Here is a 13,172-nt window from a genome sequence, read left to right on the forward strand (position 1 = left end):
CATTCCTTTGCCTGGCCCCCAGCCTATCATGGACATTAAGGCGCCGGCCAGAGGTCAGGCGGCTGCCCAGCTTCTTCCTCTGCCTCAGAAGCCAAACTCTCCACCTCTCTAGGAGGCCGTTTCACAGGCATCACCCCTGAGGGTCCCGGACTGTCCTGGCCAGTGCCAGGGTCTCCTGAGGGGCCAACTGGCTCTGACGGGCCTGGCTCCTCCTCTGAGGACAACTCTGGCTGCAGTGGGACACCTGGGACCATGACAGCTGACAATCTGTGACATGCAGACGGAACAGATTTTACAAGACCTGCATCTCCCTAGCGGGCGATCATCACGATGCCTCTTTGCCTGAGACTCTGGCAGCGGTGCACGATATTCGACTAGATGGACAAATGGCAGGACACAATTAGAGGCAGGGAGAGACCCTGGCTCGCTGGCACAACGCCACCGAGGTGAGGGCGACGTGGCCTGGCTTCGTGTCGGGGTGTGACGATGGAATGGGCGTGGTCATGCCCTGCAACACCATCCGGCCTGCGGAGGGCTGGGTGGGTGGCCCGACCGATGCCTCACCCACCCCAACTCAGTTCCCCTCCCCGATGCAGATAAAGAACGCAGATGAATGGCAGCAATTAACGGCTGACTCACATGTTCATCTTCAGCCCTCTCTGGAAAGACAGAGGGCTCAAGTGACAGGAAGCCAGATTCCGGCTGAACATCAGGAAAAACGTCCTGACCGTTAGAGCCATACGACAAGGGAACCAATTACCTAGGGAGGTGGTGGGCTCTCCCACACTGGAGGCGTTCAAGACGGGGCTGGACAGCCATCTGTCAGGGATGCTCTGACTTGGATTCCTGCATTGAGCAGGGGGTTGGACTCAATGGTCTTACAGGCCCTTTCCAACCCTACTATTCTATGATTCTATGATTCTTTTAGATGAATGACCTGATCTACTTTCAGTCACTGATGAAACATAAATTGTCTCTGATCTGCAGTAAATTGTCCTGGTGTTTGTTTGTTTGTTTGTTTGTTTACTTATTATTACAAGTGGATCACCCCTGGCCTAGGTAATGTGCAAACCCCTGACCTAGGTAACCCCTAGGTGGCTCCTGGCCTAGGTAACTATTACGTAAACTCCTGGCCTAGGTAATGCCTGGCCGTAATGAGCAAACCCAAAAGCTCTTCCAACCTCCCCATAGCCATGTCCCAAGATGCTCACCTGCTTGTTCATGAAGCGTAGATGATGGGGTTGTACACTGTGGCTGTCTTGGAGAAATACGAAGGCAGAGAAGTGAGCGCTGGCTGGATGATGAGATCCTTGTGGATGGCCACCACCATGGCGAAGCTGGCATAGGGCAGCCAACAAACAAGAAAGGAGATCACCATAGCGATGACCATCTGTGTCACCTCCCTCTCCACACACTGCATCGGCTCCATTTCTTTTTGTTGAGCTGCCACCAACAGGAAGGACAAGGAAAGTATCGATGACTCGTTGCCTGAATCATCTACAACAGAGATGGGGAACCTCTGGGCTGTGGGCCTAGTGTGTCCCACGGTTCCCCCACCAGCCCTTGGAGCTTCCCTGAATTCCTCCAGGGTGCTAGGCTTTGCCTCCAAGCCCACCCCACCAGAAGATTTCCTGCTGTGGGGATTCTCCTGAGCACTGCTTTCCCTGCCAACTGTGGCTGATGGGGTCTGCATTTGGGGCTGTGGTCGAAGCCATGAATTCTTCTGGTGCTGGGAGGAACAGCTGTTCTTCCCAGAGATGGACTAGTCTGTTCATGCGCCATGTTCCACCCCATGAGGACAATGCACGGCACATAAAGCCAGGGAATCAGCCATGCTGAGAGGAGAGGCACCACTGGCTGAGTCTCTTTCTTCATGCTGAGAGAGGTACAGAAATTCACTGACAACTTCTGGCCTGTGGAGGGCACAGTGGGGGGCAATGCACCCAGCTAAAATGTGTTCCCCTCCCTTGGTCTACAACAATTCCCTAAAAATGGCATAGACAGAGGGCTCCAGATGTAGATGGACTGCAATTCCCATCAGCCTGTGCTGAAGGATGATGGGACTTGCAGTCCCAAACCATGGAGAGCCACAAGTCCCTGGCCCCTGCCTTAGATGTGGCTACCGCTGGTTGCCCACACCTGCACCGTCCAGATGTCTTAATTCCTCCTCGTGGCTCTTTGCAGAGCTATGGGCCAGCTCACCTGCACAACCCTTGCTTGTTGACGGCAGTGTCAAGCCATCCCTCGTGTGCATGAGTCAGTCACAGCACAGGTAGAACTTCTGTGCACGATGCCGTGGCGGTGGGGGAACGCACAGTGGAGACAGTTCACATCCTCACTGTTGAGGGCTGAAGATGAACATGTGAGTCAGCCGTTAATTGCTGCCATTCATCTGCGTTCTTTATCTGCATCGGGGAGGGGAACTGAGTTGGGGAGGGTGAGGCATCGGTCGGGCCACCCACCCAGCCCTCCGCAGGCCGGATGGTGTTGCAGGGCATGACCACGCCCATTCCATCGTCACACCCCGACACGAAGCCAGGCCACGTCGCCCTCACCTCAGTGGCGTTGTGCCAGCGAGCCAGGGTCTCTCCCTGCCTCTAATTGTGTCCTGCCATTTGTCCATCTAGTCGAATATCGTGCACCGCTGCCAGAGTCTCAGGCAAAGAGGCATCGTGATGATCGCCCGCTAGGGAGATGCAGGTCTTGTAAAATCTGTTCCGTCTGCATGTCACAGATTGTCAGCTGTCATGGTCCCAGGTGTCCCACTGCAGCCAGAGTTGTCCTCAGAGGAGGAGCCAGGCCCGTCAGAGCCAGTTGGCCCCTCAGGAGACCCTGGCACTGGCCAGGACAGTCCGGGACCCTCAGGGGTGATGCCTGTGAAACGGCCTCCTAGAGAGGTGGAGAGTTTGGCTTCTGAGGCAGAGGAAGAAGCTGGGCAGCCGCCTGACCTCTGGCCGGCGCCTTAATGTCCATGATAGGCTGGGGGCCAGGCAAAGGAATGCTGGCTTACTGAAGAGGGCTACTCATGAGTCAGGCCCTCCTCATGAGGAGGACATCCGACAAGCTTCTAACAGGAAGCACTAAGTGGGGTTCTAGTAGCTTTAGCTCTATCAGCTCTCACCGGTAACTTGATTGCTGCTGAAAATGATGCCCCTGCTACTGCCAGTGTTGGCCGCCCTGTCTCCCGTGCCTGGCCTTGCGAGGGATGTGCCGTGCTGCTGACCCTGGACTGTTTCTTGACCCACTGCTGAACTCAGTAACGTACCTGATTGGTTTATTGTGTTTGACCTCTTGCCTGTTCCCTTGGCCACTCCAGCTGTTGCCTGACCCTTGTTGTCTGCTTGCCTCCCGGTGTTCTGACTTCTGCCTGGATTTTGACTATTCTGTTGCATTGCTCCCTGTGTTTGCTTGCAAAGAGCCAAGGCTCCGTCTAGAGCAGGACATCAGCTGCCTTTTGTTCTGTCATCCACTCATGGATGGATTCAGACATTTTCTGATTTCCTGAATTTGCGCAAATTTGCATTTGTGAAAATTCACACTTGCAAAAATGTGCAAATTCCCCCCCCCCATGCACAAATCCTCTGCAAATGCACATTTTCATATTTTAGCCTATGGGGGAAATGTGCATTTTCTGCCGGTGTGTTTTTAATTTACCTATTTTTCTACAACCAAATTTGTGTAGAATTCTGGAAAGGAAAAGAACCAGTCTGCAAGTCTGTGGAATCCATGCAACCTGGGAAAAGCCAGTCCACTGCGGATTCTGTGGATCGGATTAATACAAAATCCAAACTCATTCCATTCCATCGAGGATATCTCTGACATCCCTACCGCCTGCTACTTGATCCTCTCTCTCTTTTTTAAGCTAGCGAGAAGCAGGAAAGTAGAACATCTTAGTCAGCAGCACTCCTAGGATCCTGATGAGAACAACTTTGAAAACTGGTACCCACTTCCTGAAAACGTTTTCTAATACCTGAGATTTGCAGAATGGAAGGGATACATGTGCCTCCAAGCTTTGTACATACGCATACGCGCACACACACACACACTGCCAGCTTCAGGTTTTAGAGGGCTCTTGGGCAAGACACACGCACACACAAATCCATTCACAAAACAACAGGCAAATCTCGCCTCTCAGCCCGCTTCCCCCCAGTCTCTTTCCAGAGAGCACCACATTTATTCGGTTGGTGTCATTCTTTTGCTTTATTTCTTACCTAGTCTAGGAAACAGAACCAAGAACTTGTAAAAGTGTCTGTGTCCTGTAGACCCCTATGTACTTTAATTTGGCTAGTGACTCTTTCAGCTAGGTCCACAGGTGGCCGTACCAAAGATCCAAGGTTAGTAGCGTGTCATTCTTTCAGGTAGCTGCAATAACTTGTCGAGTGGCAACCATCATGAAAAGGACTGCTTCTATTTCCCCCTCATCAACAGGGAAAGCAGGGCTAATTTGGGGTCAAGCGGCACTTGGAACTGTATCGTCTTTTTACATTCTTGCTGGCTTATGCTTTAGTTTAGATTACTCCTTTCTGCCTAAGAAATGTTATTTGAAAATGTGGGTGAGGAGAGACCATTCTTAAATAGTGATCAGAGTGGGAGCTTTACTCGCAGGGTGACCCTGGATCCACAACTTCTGTTCCATACATAGCATTCCAGAAAGTTGAATACTGGATGCTTCTGGGTAGCTGGTGTTGGTTTTGTTTTTTAAGCAGCATATACACTCATCATTCACCTGATCACCCCCCTACTGCCAAACAAGGCACATTTTTACAAATTGATTGCAAAATTTCTCAGGGGGAGGTAGGTTGGTTATGTCATGGGTGAAGGACAGTATCTCGGTGGAAAAGCACCTGCAAAGGGTCTCAGGTTCGATCCTGGCATCTCTGGGAAAACCCCCGTTTGAAACCCTGGACAACCTCTGCCAGTCTGTGTAGAACAGGGGTGTTGAACCTCTTTCAACCCAAGGACTGAATTCCATTTGGAAGAAGTTCTCGGGGACTGCATTCCACAAGTGGGCAGGGCCAAAGGAAAAAGGGGTGGTGCCAAAAATGTCAGCATGTTTTTGCCATTAATCCTTGGGAGAGAGGCATTTCAACCTTTTAAAATGGGGGGGGGGATCTCCACCAAAGCTGGGAAACCACCAAATGCTTGGTGATCTGTGGAAAGGAAGGGGCAAAGAAAAGGACGCAGCCATCTGGGGTGCCTCAGAGGCCAGATTGGGATTTCACAGGGGGCGCATTTGGCCCATGGGTCTCAGGCTCAACACCCTGGCGCTAAAATGAACTAGCTGCACCACTATTCCTTGGGCGTTCCAAACCTGGGAGGGACAACTCAGATCTTTCACATGAGGGATCTGAACTGATCCACCCACCCCTGGACAGCTCCAGGCTTGAGATGGCCCTTAGCCATTGCAGTCCAACACAGCTGGAGAACACCAGGTGGGGGAAGCGTGAGCCATGTTGTATGGGTCCCAAACTTTTGAGTGTACAACCGGGGTCTCCAGTGACGCCATGGGTACCAATGTGCCTGCAAACACTCTCGTGGCACCCACCAGGTCTCCTGCCCCTCCTGATTTTTATTTTATGTCTTTGTTTTATATTAATTGTTTTAGTAAACATGCTGGCAAGCTGCAAAGTGCTACCCTCCAGTGCCATCTTTATTTGGCTTCAAAAGAGTGTTTTTGTGTTTTGGCGCTCTGAGTCCACTTCCGACTTATACTTTGGCTCTTGGGCAAGTTACTGCTCTTTTAGTCTCACTAATTTGCCTTCTGGGAAATGAGTGTTTTGTGTCCACCCATGCTCACCATGTCAGCAATTTAATGAATGGGCAAGGGGCAGACATTTTGTGAGAGCACCCATGAGGCTTTCTCAAAATTTGAAATGTGCCCACTGACACAAAATGCTTGGAGAACTCTGGTTTACAGGCACTATGTTAGTAGCAAGAGGGGGTTTTCGTAGAGGAACCTTCTATTGTGCAAAACCCCAGAGCTTTTCCAGCCATGCAGCCCTTCTTTGGATTTCCACATGACGGTGCTGCTGCAGCTTCACTCTTTCATCTTCTTCATGCCGGGTTACCTGGGCCAGGAGTCACGAACCCAATTTAACAGCTTTGTATGTTATTTGCATTTTCTCCGACTACTCTCAGGAAGCTGTAGAGATAAACTCCCAATTCAGAACAAGGCCACCCACTTAAAAACTCTCCTCTTATCAGTGCAACAGCTGAGAGAAAGAAAGAAATTAAAAGCCGGCACGTTCCCCCGACCCTGTGACCCTTACTTCATCGCCAGTCTTGCATCTGGGGGAAAAATGCACTGTCCTGTTATTTTTGTATCAGTTATTTATTTTTAAAATTACTTGAAGTGATCTTTCTGCAGTTGTTGCCTGGGGCGGGAGAGGTGTTGAGTGAAATGAATAAATACGAAAATCAAAATTAATCGCTTGATTCAGACCTCGAGGGGTTGTAAAGAACTTGCACAGATTAAACCTCTTTAATGTTTAATGGGGAGCATGTGGCCATCCAAATGTTGTCAGACTACAACTCCCATAATCCCTCACCATTGGCTAAGGCTGATGGGACTTGCAGTCCAACAACATCTGCATGTATGATAGAAACTGGGATTGCCAGTTCCCTCTTCTGGTCGCAGTTCCTGATCAAGGGTTGATTTAATGGGTCAGCGGATTTCATTCTTTAAAAAATGTAAATAGTGTAGATGGCAAGCATTATCGTAAGATGGAATTCTTTCAACAGGGAATGCTACTTCCAAGATGGTGCCTGCTTTCTAAAAGCAATGGCATTTTGCTTTTTGCTGTGGAATGACTATTTTTCCTCCCATGCAAATATATGCAAATTCAGGCTGCAGTCCTATGGTACCTTGAAGGTGTCAGAAGTGGATTGTCCTTTCCCTTTACAATCAACACCACACAACAGACAGAGCTTCATGCTAATACGACTGTATTCATATGTGATTAATGGATGGAGATTTCTTTATTCAGGTGAGTGCCCTAAAACTGATGGTGTGATTGTGACTTGGCAAAATATCTTGCAAAGCGTACAAATTGAGTGCAGGATCTGCCTCAGTCTTTCCCATACCCCCTAAGTGTCGCCTTTCTCTCTTTTAAGCATTTTTTTAATTCGTGTACATTTTCATTCAGGTATGAAGTCACCCTTCACCTTATTAAATAAAATCCAAGAAAATTTTAAAAACAGTCGGGCGAGGGAAATGTGCCGGCGACATCACAGGCACTAGCCAATTGATTCCTGCGACAGCGAGTTTTTCCTTGTTCACATTGATCCACTCTGGAAAGCTGCAGAAACAGGTTTTTTCGGAGGAAAACAACAACACCCATCTGGGCGGAATGCAGTGAGGGCACCTCCAAATCACCACTTGATCTACAGATGTCATGTTACCTCTGTCTCCCTCCATTCTCACTTCCCCATGTGGGAAAACAGGTAGTTAGTGTGAAGGTACAGAAGGCCCATCTGCTCTTAAACTGATATACCAGGAGGGTAGGAAACTCAGGCCTGGGGGGCAGTTTTGGCCTTCCAGGGTTCCCTTGGATGACCGTGCTCCCTTACCCTGACCCCACCCACTTTTCCCAACCACCAATTATCGACTTTTGTGCAGTTTTCTCCCTGATCTAAAAGCTTACAATGCCCCTCCTAAGGAGTAGTTACCAACAGGGAGATCTCTAAGCTGAAATATGCTAGTATTTTTTTGTATTCTGGCCCATCCCCTTTTGAATTTGGTCCTGCCCCTTTTGCCTTCAGCTCCACTCACCACTGAAAGGCGGTCCCTGAGAGCTTCTCCAAAATGGAATTTAGTCTTTGGGTCGAAAGAGGTTCAACACTGCTGCGAGAAACCATCGTGTTCATGGTCTAGAATAGGTTGCCCCTGTGCTTCCCTAAGCAGTCAGGTTTATGTGAACACCTGAACCCAAGCAGTTTGATATTAAGTGACATGTGGGAGCTAATTGCTCTGACAGGGCCATGCTGTGCATAATTATTCAAAGAGGAGCTTGTTGCAAATCAATTAATTAAGAGCGCAGTTCTGCTTTTAACGCCACGGTGCACTCCCGCCCACTCTCGCCTCGTGCCGCCATCGCTTCGTTTTCTCCCAATTAATACAATTCATCCGCTTTTTGTTTACAACCATCAAGACTTAATCCAATTAATTAAATGTTAAGTGTCGCTCCGCTGACTATCACTAGAGAGAGAGAGAAAGAAAGAGGGATGAGTCAAATTTGCAAAGAGCAACAAAAGGAGAATTTGTCATTAATAATTGGCACCGTTGAGGAAGAGGTGTTGCCTGTTGCTCTCCCTGAGCAGACACGTGCTGGGTGAAGTGTCCGCCTCCCTGAACTTCCTGGGTGTGGATGGAGAGGATCTGCCCTCCTTTACCATGTCTGTGGAATGGGTCTAAAGTTTCCTTTCAGAAGCACCTGCATCAAATGAATTACAGTAAACTGCCAATTATGTTTACAAGACTCTTACACGAATCCTTCCCTTTCATGGGATAATGTTACGGGAATGAGACATGCGTAATGACTCCTTGCCTGGAGACAGTTTCCCTCACAAGGGGGTTGGGAAACTAACTGGGAAAAGGGTTTGCAAATTCACTGTCCACTTCATCACTTCTTGGCTATTGCACTCCTGTCCTGCTTATGGCTTCCCATTGGGGCATCGGTTTGGCCAACAGAATACCCGACTAGGTAAGCCTTTGATCTGATCCAGCACAGCTCCTTTGTTAAAACAAGTGTGCAAATGTAGACACACACCCTGGTGGGGGAGATAATTTGTGTTTAAGAAGAGCAGCAGCATCTTCAACATACAAGGCAAGATAATGACTCAGGTTCTCTCCCTGCTGCCCAGGCGTTGATATGTTCCCTGGCAAAAGGGACATCTGGCAGCAGCTTCAGATATCTCAGCTTGCATCAGTGACTGGAATCAGAAGTCATTTGCGCTTCTCTCCCCCCACTGCCCACGTCCCCAGGGTAAGACCCAATGTCCAAAGGGGCTTGGAAAGGAAACACAACCCCAAATCCCAGTATCACATCTGTTGCTCCTGCTTCACAACTGGGATGGTGTGTGCCAACTTGCAAAACTGAGCCCACTTTTATGTATGTGTTTATTTAAAATATTTTTAACCTTCTCCTCAGCCAAAAAAGCTCGCAGAGCAGATGATATGCAAGTAAGACGGTCCCTACCTGCTCTGCAGGCTTACAGTCTAAACAGACATGATACACAAGGAAAAGGGGGTGAGGACAGAAAAGGAAAAAATTAAGTATACTTTCAGCAGAGCTGGTGGAATGACCCCCCTCCCGCCCCTGCAAACATTTGCAAATGTTGCAAACAATGAATTTGCAAACATTTCTCAAAAGAAAGCATTCCGGCTTGTATTCACGAACGGGACACGTTCGTTCACATGGTCTAGGAACAGAAACAAATGTTGGGAATTTCCAAACATTTCTCGGGAAAAAAAGCATTCCTGCTCACGTTCACGAACAGGACATGTTCCCAAGATTTGAGAACAGAAATAAAATTCTCATACAATCCTACCCATGGAAAAATCCTAAGAACTGCACCAGCTAAAGAGCGCCCCCCCCCCCCTGCACTGGTAGTGGCCTCCTACACCTAGGAGCTAGCTGCCTCAAACGTCTGTGTGCGCGCATGTGCGTTTCACACATCCCTGCATGAAACTAACAGTGTTCACTAAGTTATCTTGATAGCTCATGGTTTGTTTTTAACCCTGCAGGCTGTTTTGATTTCCTATGGGTCTGGGGGGTGGTTTTCTTCAAAACTTTGGTTTCCGCAGGCAGCATCAGTCGCCGCACTGTTGTTCAGCTGAGCACAATTTGGCTCTGAAGAACACACACAGACAAATGAGATGATGTTTTTACCCTGTCAGAACTTGAATGATAAGTAAGAGTCTCCTGTTTTGCAAAGACTGGAATGAGAGCGTTCTGCTCCAGAGAGCTCAGATAATATACGAGAGCCAAGGCCTAATTGGTACAAAGGTCTATTGGGGGGGAGAATGCTAGGAAGCACTAAGGGGCCAGGAACACATCTGCCTATCCCATTTGCCAGATGCACCTGCCCTGTGTCCGTGTGTTGGACATCACCTTTGCATAGTCAGTTTGATTATGCTGGAACTGCGTCGTTATTAACTTATATAAAACCCATGAAGTGACACAAGAAGAGCCCTGCTGGGTCAGACCCAGGGTCCATCTAGTCCAGCATTCCGTTCACACAGTGGCCAACCAGCTGTTGACCAGGAACTCACAAGCAGGACATGAGTGCAGCAGCACCCTCCTGTCCACGTTCCCCAGCAACTGGTGTACACAGGCTTACTGCCTCTGGTAGCACATAGCCATCAGGACTTGTAGCCCTTGATAGCCTTCTCCTCTGGGAATTTGTCCAACCCCCTTATAAAGCCACCCAAACTGCTGACACAGGTTATGCCAGGAGCACAGAACCTCAGGCTTGGGGGCGGGGGGGAAAATGGCCTTCCAGAGCTCCCTAGAAGGCCACACACCCTTTCTCCACCCCCTTTCCCTCAACCACCAATCATTGAGTGGTTTCTTGGCTTTTGTGCAGTTTTTTTCCCCCATTTTAAAAGGTTGACAAGCTTTCCTAAGGTTTAATTACTGGCAGTAAGGAGCTTAAAGCTGAAATATGCTCTGTGAGTGTGTGTTTTGGCCCTGCCCATTTAGCCTTCAGCCCCACCCACCCCTGGAATGGGGCCCCTGAGAGCATCTCCAAAATGAAATTTGGGCCTCTAGCTGAAAGAGGTTCTGCACCCCTGCTCTAGGGAAACATTTATATCCCCAAGTGGATGTCTATTTCGTGCAGAGGAATGAAGGCCTGTTGAGTGGAACCTTTCCCTATTTTCCACGACACCTAGGCTCTAGCCAAATGGAAGTCAAGCTGAACCAGTGCTGAGGTGCGCTGGCCAAGATTTTCTCAATATCCTCCCTCCCCCATATCACCATCCTGGTGTTATACAAGAGGGGAAGGGGAAAATATATTATTTTACAGATGTTTAGATATGTACTGGATTGGAGAGGCCGTGGGCGGAGAACAAGTTTAATTGAAAGATTGTATTTTGAAAAGCAATCCCATTTCGCAAAATAAATTAGGCATTCGGCTTTTCGTTTCTAAGCAGCTACTATATCAAATGGATGTACCAGACACATTGGAGCAGACATGAAAAACAACCTCCTTATAGCTGGTGTTTCAGTTTCATACCTGGTCTAATCCCTGCAAGGCAATCTTAATGCAGGTGGTTGTAAATCCTACCGAACAAGGAAGGTGAAAAGATGGGGTAGTATATCAAAGGTTTATTTGCTAGCTTTTTCGGTCACTGAGGTGCACTGTTCTGATCCAGGACAATTAGCCTGGGGGCATAAACAGATTTAAATTTTATATCCATATGTTGTCATCCACCAGGGCAATGATTTCCAAACTCTGGGGAATTCTTGGGTTGTTTGCTACCTTATCAGGGGCTCCTTGACAAGATCAGGACTTGTGGATGAACATCCCTTGCTTCCTGGCTATTCCTAGATCCTGCACAAGTCCCTTGTTCTTACTTTTGGCCATTCCGTGGCCTTGCCTCTTTATCTTCCACTCTTATATCCCAACACATCCCTGGCTGTAACTTTAATTTGCTTACCTCCACCACCCTCAGCTGTCTGATGGCCAACTACTCCCTTGAACGACACTACCACTTTGCTCATGCTACCACCCAAGCCTGGAGAACACAAACTACTTCCTTTAAAACCCTTGTCAAGTGTCACCTTTTCTAGAAAGTCTTTGTTACACCCTCTTAGCCCCATGCTGAAGTATCGCTCCATGTCCCCTCCTCTTGACATATTCCTTGTGTTAAATTGCAGATCCGTCAACTTTCTGGACTTGCGGAGGCCTCAACAGACATTTTGCAGGGAAGCTTCTTAGCCCCAGGGCACGCCTACGAAATCATTGGTGCAGGCCAGGGCCTCTGAACAGGGCTTACCCTTTGCTTCGATTGCAGTCTCACAGTGGTCTTGGTAGGGAGAGCCTGGATGCTTTGTGGAGGCCCAGAATGCACTGTGGTCAAACGCATTTGCACTGGGGTTGCTCCAGACCAGACTTTAGCAACCGTTGGTCCCCAGATGTGGTTGGGCTACAACCCCATCATCCCTGACCATGCTCACTGGGGATGATGGCAATTTTAGTCCAAACGTCAGACTCCACAGATCCAGCTTCTAGTCCCCACTTGGTCACGAAGCTCACTGGGTGACTTTGGACCAGCCACTGACTCTCAGTCACCTGACTCACAGGGTTGTTACAGAGATTAACGTGGGGAGAAGGAAGACGATGTAAGCCACCTTGGGTTCCTTGCCAGAGGAAAAGGTGGAATATAAATGTAATAAATAAATAATCAATCTTGGGACCCACGGTTGGGGAAAGCTGCTCAAAGAGAACGGGGCCCAGTTTCCATGATTTTGTGCAACCCTGGCTGCCCTTTGCACAGACACAGGAGCACAGGTGGAAACATTTTGTTTCGAGTTTAAGATATTTTTTATATATGTGGCTTTATAGGATTGGATGCCCTTTGGGATAGGGAGTGTGGAGGGAGGGGGAACCCTCAGGATTACGAATGGACAAAGACTGCGAGCAAGAAACGCGGGAGGGGTAAGCAGTTGGCTGCACAGACCTGCGTAAAGAATGCAAGATGAGAAGCTCTTCCAACAGAGGCAAGAGCTCATCTGCATGTAATAATTGTCACTGCAATACAGCACGCACATCGGCACAGAGCTCGCTTTCACTGGGTCAAGGAAGATGTGTTAGGGACGTCTGAGTAACAAGAGAGAATGGGAGGCAAGAGTAAAGGGGGCATTCTCAATGACTTGGTGAGATGGGGGCGTTCTTGATGAAGGGGGTGCTACAGCACCAGCTTCATCCCTGTTAAGTTTGGACTGTTAAGTCCAAACAGGCGGGACAGATGCTGGGTAATTTCCTTGCACAAGATGACTCAAGAAAACAAAGTGGCTTCAGGGCAGGTGGCAGGAATAACCTACTCCAAGAAGCCCTCCTCCACCAACTGAGGAAAGCAAAAAAGGAAATATTTATTTATATCCCACCCTTCTTCACAAGGAGCCCAGGGAATTAAAAAAAGCCACATAAAAACAAAACAAAACACG

Source organism: Heloderma suspectum, chromosome 16, assembly GCF_057233095.1.
Source record: "Heloderma suspectum isolate Gila_16-S chromosome 16, 16-S_ref, whole genome shotgun sequence".
In the NCBI taxonomy this organism is placed as follows: Eukaryota; Metazoa; Chordata; class Lepidosauria; order Squamata; family Helodermatidae; genus Heloderma; species Heloderma suspectum.